Genomic DNA, 6,521 nt, shown 5'->3' on the forward strand with positions numbered 1-6,521 from the left:
ACCCATACTGTGCATACCAGCTGGTGGCTTTACTTCCTAGAATCGTGGCAAAGTACTTTATCATCTAAGCCACTGGTTCTTTGGTGGCCAAAAATGTCATTTCAAATGCAAAGATATGTGAATCTGGATCTTCTTCACTTGAACAACTTTTGAATTTTGGGTACTTTAGGGCCATTGCACCCCACCAATAGCTGTCTATCTCTTTCTTCTTCTTCTTGCTCTCTATTTTGAAGCTCTAACTCTCGATTTCCTTCTTCTTAATTCCTCTGAGGTTCTTGTTCTTGATTCTCTTGATCTTGATTCTCGTCTCTGTATCACAGCTTCTTGTTATTGTTGTTTGCTGATGATTTTGCAAGTCTTGTCTTCCACATCCATGTGCATGGTTCAACCCGTTTCCACTCTCAGATGGCATTGACTCTATTTGCACTTGCATCTCCTTGTCCAGGACCGGTCTCATTCCATGCAACCTCCATGCATACTAATGTCAACAATGATGTTCCTCCCGAATGTAATCTTAGGCCACTCCTTGCACTGCTCCACTTAGCACCTCCCTTGATGAGCGACCGGATAGGGAACATCTTGCTATTCTTGTAAGAATTCACCCATATCAAGATTCTCCCCATCCGTATAAGTCTTTCAGCTCACTTCTTTCCTCTAACCAACCAGCTGCTTGCCCTTCTTGATTTAAAAGATTCCAACTTTCACCAGTGTCCTCCACTTCTTGACTTCTACTACCTGATTGATGGTTCTCTTGATTGTTATCAGGGCTACCTAAATTTTCTTCGCCATTCCTCCAGGCTTCTACAATTCTCTTACATAAGACTGTCAAACAAGCTCAAGAATCTTGTATTGCAGACTCTCATGCAAACTAAAATCTTGTGGAAGCATAGAATCTTGATCCTTAGTATTCATCTCTTGGCCTCACAATCTTGATTCGTCCATCATTCTAAGCCTAACTTCCTGACCACATCCACCACTATTTTTCTACTCACCTAGGAGCTTCTCCTGCCACTATGCTAATTTTCCCCATCTTCCCCAAGAGTGAAACTTTCTAGGTTCTCCTTTCCCCCCCAGGATGACTCACAAAACTGTGCCCACTGCGATAGGCATGCAAAATGCAGCTATGCTCGGTCTACCCTCAAGGAGGAAGCTAATATTGCACATAGAACTAAAGACAAATAAAGACATGGAGGATGCATGACACTGCACTTGAATGCACAAAGATAGAAAGGAAAAGACAACCATACTTGTGCACCAAGCTCTTACAGAGAGATGACAAAGAGATAGCTCAGAACAATACATGATATTCTCCTTGCTTCATTCATATCTTTGCCAACAACATGTTCTCTCTTAGGAGTTATACTCAGAACTACTATCTCAAAAATTGCTCTAGAAGTCTCATAAGTCTCTCTTTCCAATAGTTACATTCAGACCCTCTATATCCAAAGTGTCTCCACTCTTCCTCTTCCAGGTACTACCCCTTAGACTAGAAGTTATTACAACAAGATATCATGATGATTGAAGTGGATCCGTTAGAATTCCCTTTGGTGGTGAACTAAGGGTTGTTCACCCGCAAACAACGGGGAATTATTGAAACCCATATAAGATTCAGGCAAAGAATTAAGGATGATGTTAATCATGTCCTTGACTTTATCAATGTTGAGAAGTTTCTCTCTCAAGTCTTGTAACTTTGCTAAATGTTCATTCATTGACCCCTTTTCTTACATATTTTCATTGTCAAGTTGTCTTCTAAGATAGGCAATCCTTACATTATTTTTAGCCTAATACATAACTTCTAGAGTGTTCCGGACATTCTACAAGAGCGAGTGTGCAGAACATTAGACCTTTTGATTGACATTTGTCAAAAGCTCCTATGGAATCTCTCTAGGAGTCCATGGCAAAAAAAAAAAGTTTAATCACAAATATTATCATTTTGAGCAAACAGTGGCTCAAGGATAACAAGCAGCAGCAACCTATTGCTCCTAGCCCTGAGACTACTTTTATGAAGCTAAATCATTTTATTGATGCTTTAGACCCTTTGTTACAAAGCAAGGTTCGAGGACGAAGGCTAGCCACTCTTCAAGATGCAATTTAGATTGCCAAGGAGAAAGAAACAAAGATGCCATGGATCATTTGGTTAATAAGTTTGCTAACCTTTGAGTTTAGTTATTTCAACCACAAATGACCAAGAAATACCCAACCTAGAGAATGAGAAGTAGCCCACGTGGAGTGTTTTCATTGCCAAGAATGTGGCCATATGCGTTGCAATTGTCCAAGGTTCTTGGAGGCCAATCCATTTTCTATGCCAAGAGTTGACATTTTAGGCATGCCTATTGAGGAGATAGCTTCAAGAAATGCCAAACAAGTGGAGGTGGAGGTTCTTATGGAGGTGAACATAGACAAGGATGAGACTTCTCGTGTCAGAAAAATGCAAGAAGAAGAGCTAAAAAAGGATCGTATTACAAGACTTTGAGCTTGGTTGTGGCATCAAGACCTATGACTTGATGGAGGATATATAAACACTTAAGGTGAACATGCTTCTTGCATAGCTTTTGGCTATCAGTCCAAGCATGAGGAAACAATGGTCATGACCTATTAGCACAAGGTCATCCAAAAAATGGTCCAACGAAGTTCACCAAGAGGCTAGTGATATTAAGATCAATTTGCATGATAATTTTCTAGTGATTGATGTGATTATTTAGGGATTAACCATTTGTGGAGTCTACATTGATGGAGGAGCGGCCGTGAATGTCATGCGTCAAGTTACCGTGGGCTTGGGCTTCTCCCTTTTGTATCAATTTGGCCAATAATGCTCCTGTGTGAGCTCTTGGGGTGATTAAGAATCTTAATATTAATACATGTGGTGTGCAAGTGTCTTAGATTTTCAAGTTATTTCTAATAAGGCGGATCGAGTGGCCTACCCTCTTATCTTGGGACGGCCTTAGATGCGACAAGTGAATATGACCCAAAAGTGGAAGATGAGAGATTTTCTTATGTAATATGGTGACCAATCAAATATAAGGTGCACCATTCAACGTGGGAAAGCTCAAGAGTTGGAGGAGGAGGAGACCTCCTATGATAGTGATTACGACACCGATGCTACAAGCTCAAGAGGAGGAGGAGGAGGAGACCTCCTATGATAGTGATTACGACACCGATGCTACAAGCTCTTCTTAGAGGATTCAGCACTCAACAAGATTTCTATGGATGCATTTGGGGTTCATCTTGATGTTTTGGATATAGGGATACCATGCCGGAACATGAGGAGGACTAACAATGCAAAGATTCTTTGATCCTCTATGTCGAAGGAAGAGAAGGAGGATTACCTTGATATGCTTATTAACGATTTTCCCCAACTCTTTGCTACATGCCGGAACATGAGAAGAGGACTAACAATGCAAAGATTCTTGGATCCTTTTTGTCAAAGGAAGAGGAGGATAACCTTGATATGATTATTAATAACGGTTTTCCCCATCTCTTTACAGAGTACACGGATCTTTGAGACGAGTGACTATGATTAAATACAAGATAGATTTGAAGCTTGAGGAAAAGCTAGTGGTACAGTGACTTTGAAGATTGGGAAACCGTGCAACATGATGCCTTGAAGATAGAGATTGATTGAGTTTTGAGAGCAGGCTTTATCTTTCCCATGGAAAATTTGGAATGGGTTTCACTCGTGGTGATGTCTCTACAGAAGGGAGGTAAGTGGCATCTATGTGTTGATTTTCAACCTCTTCATACTTGCACCGAAAGGGATCGTCGTCCTCTTCCTTTCCAAGATGAGATGCTTAAATCGTGTGGTGGGTCATGAGATGTACATGGTGTGTGATGGGTGTTCGGGACATTTCCAAATTCGTATTGCCGAGGAGAACCAATTGAAGACTAGTTTCATCGCACCATGGGGATGTTTTTCTTATCGTGTGATGCCCTTTGGGTCAACCTTTCAATGCTTTATGCGACCAATCTACTACATTGGGCATGTGATGCTTCCTATGGAGATGAAGTATACGGATATGGAGAAATTTAGTTTGGTTATTCTCTTTGCAGTAAGGAAGCTTCATTCATATCTTCTTCCTAAGCATTTTACAGTTTTTACTACTTGGGCTGTTATGTCTTATTTGGTGAGAAAGATGACTCCTTCTTAAGTGGTTGATGGAGCTTCAAGAGTATGATTTCTCATTCTTGGTGGAAGACTCTACACATGCTACCCTTGGACACATCTTAGCAAGAAGGAATATGAGAGTGAGAAGGAGGTGGTTTCGTGACATTTCTTAGCATGCATGTGTTCTTTATTTTAATGGGGCGACGAGCTCTTGCCAAATGTAGTAGAGGCACGGTACTACTCTCAGTAAATGATGGCCATTAGGTCTCTTCTTCATCCTCTGTTTTGGAAGATGCTCACACCATCAATGAAACCGAGTACTATGCTTTGATTTGTGCATTAAGGAAGTTCCTTGGGATCACATGACTAAACATCAAAGGTGATTCACTTCTTGTGATACATAAACTTTGGGTATATGGAAGGTACACAATGATTATCTGCTACGAGTCCTTTACGATGAAGTGCTTGCTTTGCTTGGTGCCTTCAAGAGTGTCGTTTCATTCATGTGGCCCGTGTAGAGAATTTTAAAGCCGATGAGTTGGCCAAGAGACTTCTCTATGTTGCAGTGTCTTTATCCAAATTAGGGATTGGTTTGGAGTCCTTGAAAGGTGAACTTGAGTATATTTTGATGGGTGTTATATCACCAAACACCCCGTCACCACGTGAGAAAAAGCTTCTCAAGCTTCATGGTTTACTATGCATGATGATGTGCTTTACTATGTGGGTCCCGATCAAGATTTTAAGATGAGTTTTAGATGCTCAAGAAGCTCGTTGAGCTTTGGAAGCATGCCATGGAGATGTATGTGGAGGGAACTTTGCCCATGATATGCAATGGTCACAAAGATTCTTACTTCAGGATACTATTGGCCTACTATTTATTGGCCTACTATGCATAAGGATGTTCATGAATGGTGTCGTACTTTGCAAGGAATGTCAAATCTTTGGACATCGACAATTGGTGAGTGGACCTTTGCATCATGTACTTGTATTTGCACCATTCACGAAGTGGAAGTTGATTTTATAGGACCACTCCCCCACTCTTCTATCAGTAATGTATACATACTTGTAGCATACGGATTACATGACACGATGGGTCGAGGCTAAGGATACTCGTGATGCTACTACCAAGATGGTGGTAAAGTTCCTTGTAGAGCATGTGTGCTCTCATTTTGGTACACCTTTGAATATTCTTACCAATAATGGGCTAGGTTTTCGAGGTGATCTTTTGGGAGATGTTGATGATGAAACTTTCTATCAAACATCGATGCTCGTCTCCTTGCTATCCACAATGCAATGGGTTAATTCAAAAGACCAATGGGATCTTGTGTGGAATTATTTCTAATATTTTCAAGGAAAAGCCTTGTCATTGGGACAAAGCTCTTCTTCAAGCGTTGTGGGCTTGGGTTTTACTCCTTTCTACCTTGTCCATGGTATGGATGCTATTCTTCGTATTGAGTTGGAGGTGCCTAGCTTGTGGCTCGTTCTTGCTCATGGATGGGGAGATTAAGGCTTTGTCAACTACATGGTTTTACTCCTTTTTACCTTGTCTATGGTATGGACACTATTCTTCCTGTTGAGCTAGAGGAGCCTAGCAAGAGCTAGGTATGGATGCTATTCTTCCTATTGAGCTAGAGGTACCTAGCAGCAAGAGCTAGCTTGCAGCTAGCTCTTCCTCATGGATGGGGAGATCAAGACTAGAAGGATAAGAAGTTTCTTATTCGTTGGAAAGGACCGTTTATGGTACACAAGACGTTTTCAAATGGTTCTTATCTTCTCAAAGGTTTGGATGGGACTCTTCATTCAAGTCGGGTCAATGCATATCAGGTTGAAGATCTATCGTCATCATCGACATGAAGGCACTGTGGAAGACACTTGGTACACCTCGATTTGGGGGGGATTAAAATGTGATGTGAATTTTTTGCTTGCATTTTTTGATGCACGTTCAGCCGAAAACAAGTGCACGTCCATATTCGTCAACATCAGCTTTTCTCTTTTCCATTTGGAATCGTCGCATCAACATTAGATTGGGTGTCATGTTTTTTTGGATCTTGCCGGGCGATCTTTTTTCCCAATTCCACATTGGATGTCATCATGGTTCTTTGTAAATATTATGTGAAGTAGTTTTTCCAAAAGAACTTTTTAGAAGCTTTTAAAGTTTTAATTAACTCCCTTTATATCTTCATAACTCCAAGCAAATACATACACATGATGTTCATAATTTTTGGAGATTTTGTTTAACTTCTACATCAAGTTTACTGTTGACTCGAACCATCTTTGGATCCTCTGCATCACCTAGATTCATGTCTTCCAGCTCATCTATTGTAACCCTACAGCTGTGCTTCATCGCTCTCTCATGATGTTCTTCTGCCTGGATGAGAGCTTGAACTTCCCTTGATACACCCGCATCAATGGTGTGGTG

This window comes from Cibotium barometz, chromosome 23 (assembly GCF_041138505.1).
Source record: "Cibotium barometz isolate CiBa-2024 chromosome 23, ASM4113850v1, whole genome shotgun sequence".
Lineage (NCBI taxonomy): Eukaryota > Viridiplantae > Streptophyta > Polypodiopsida > Cyatheales > Cibotiaceae > Cibotium > Cibotium barometz.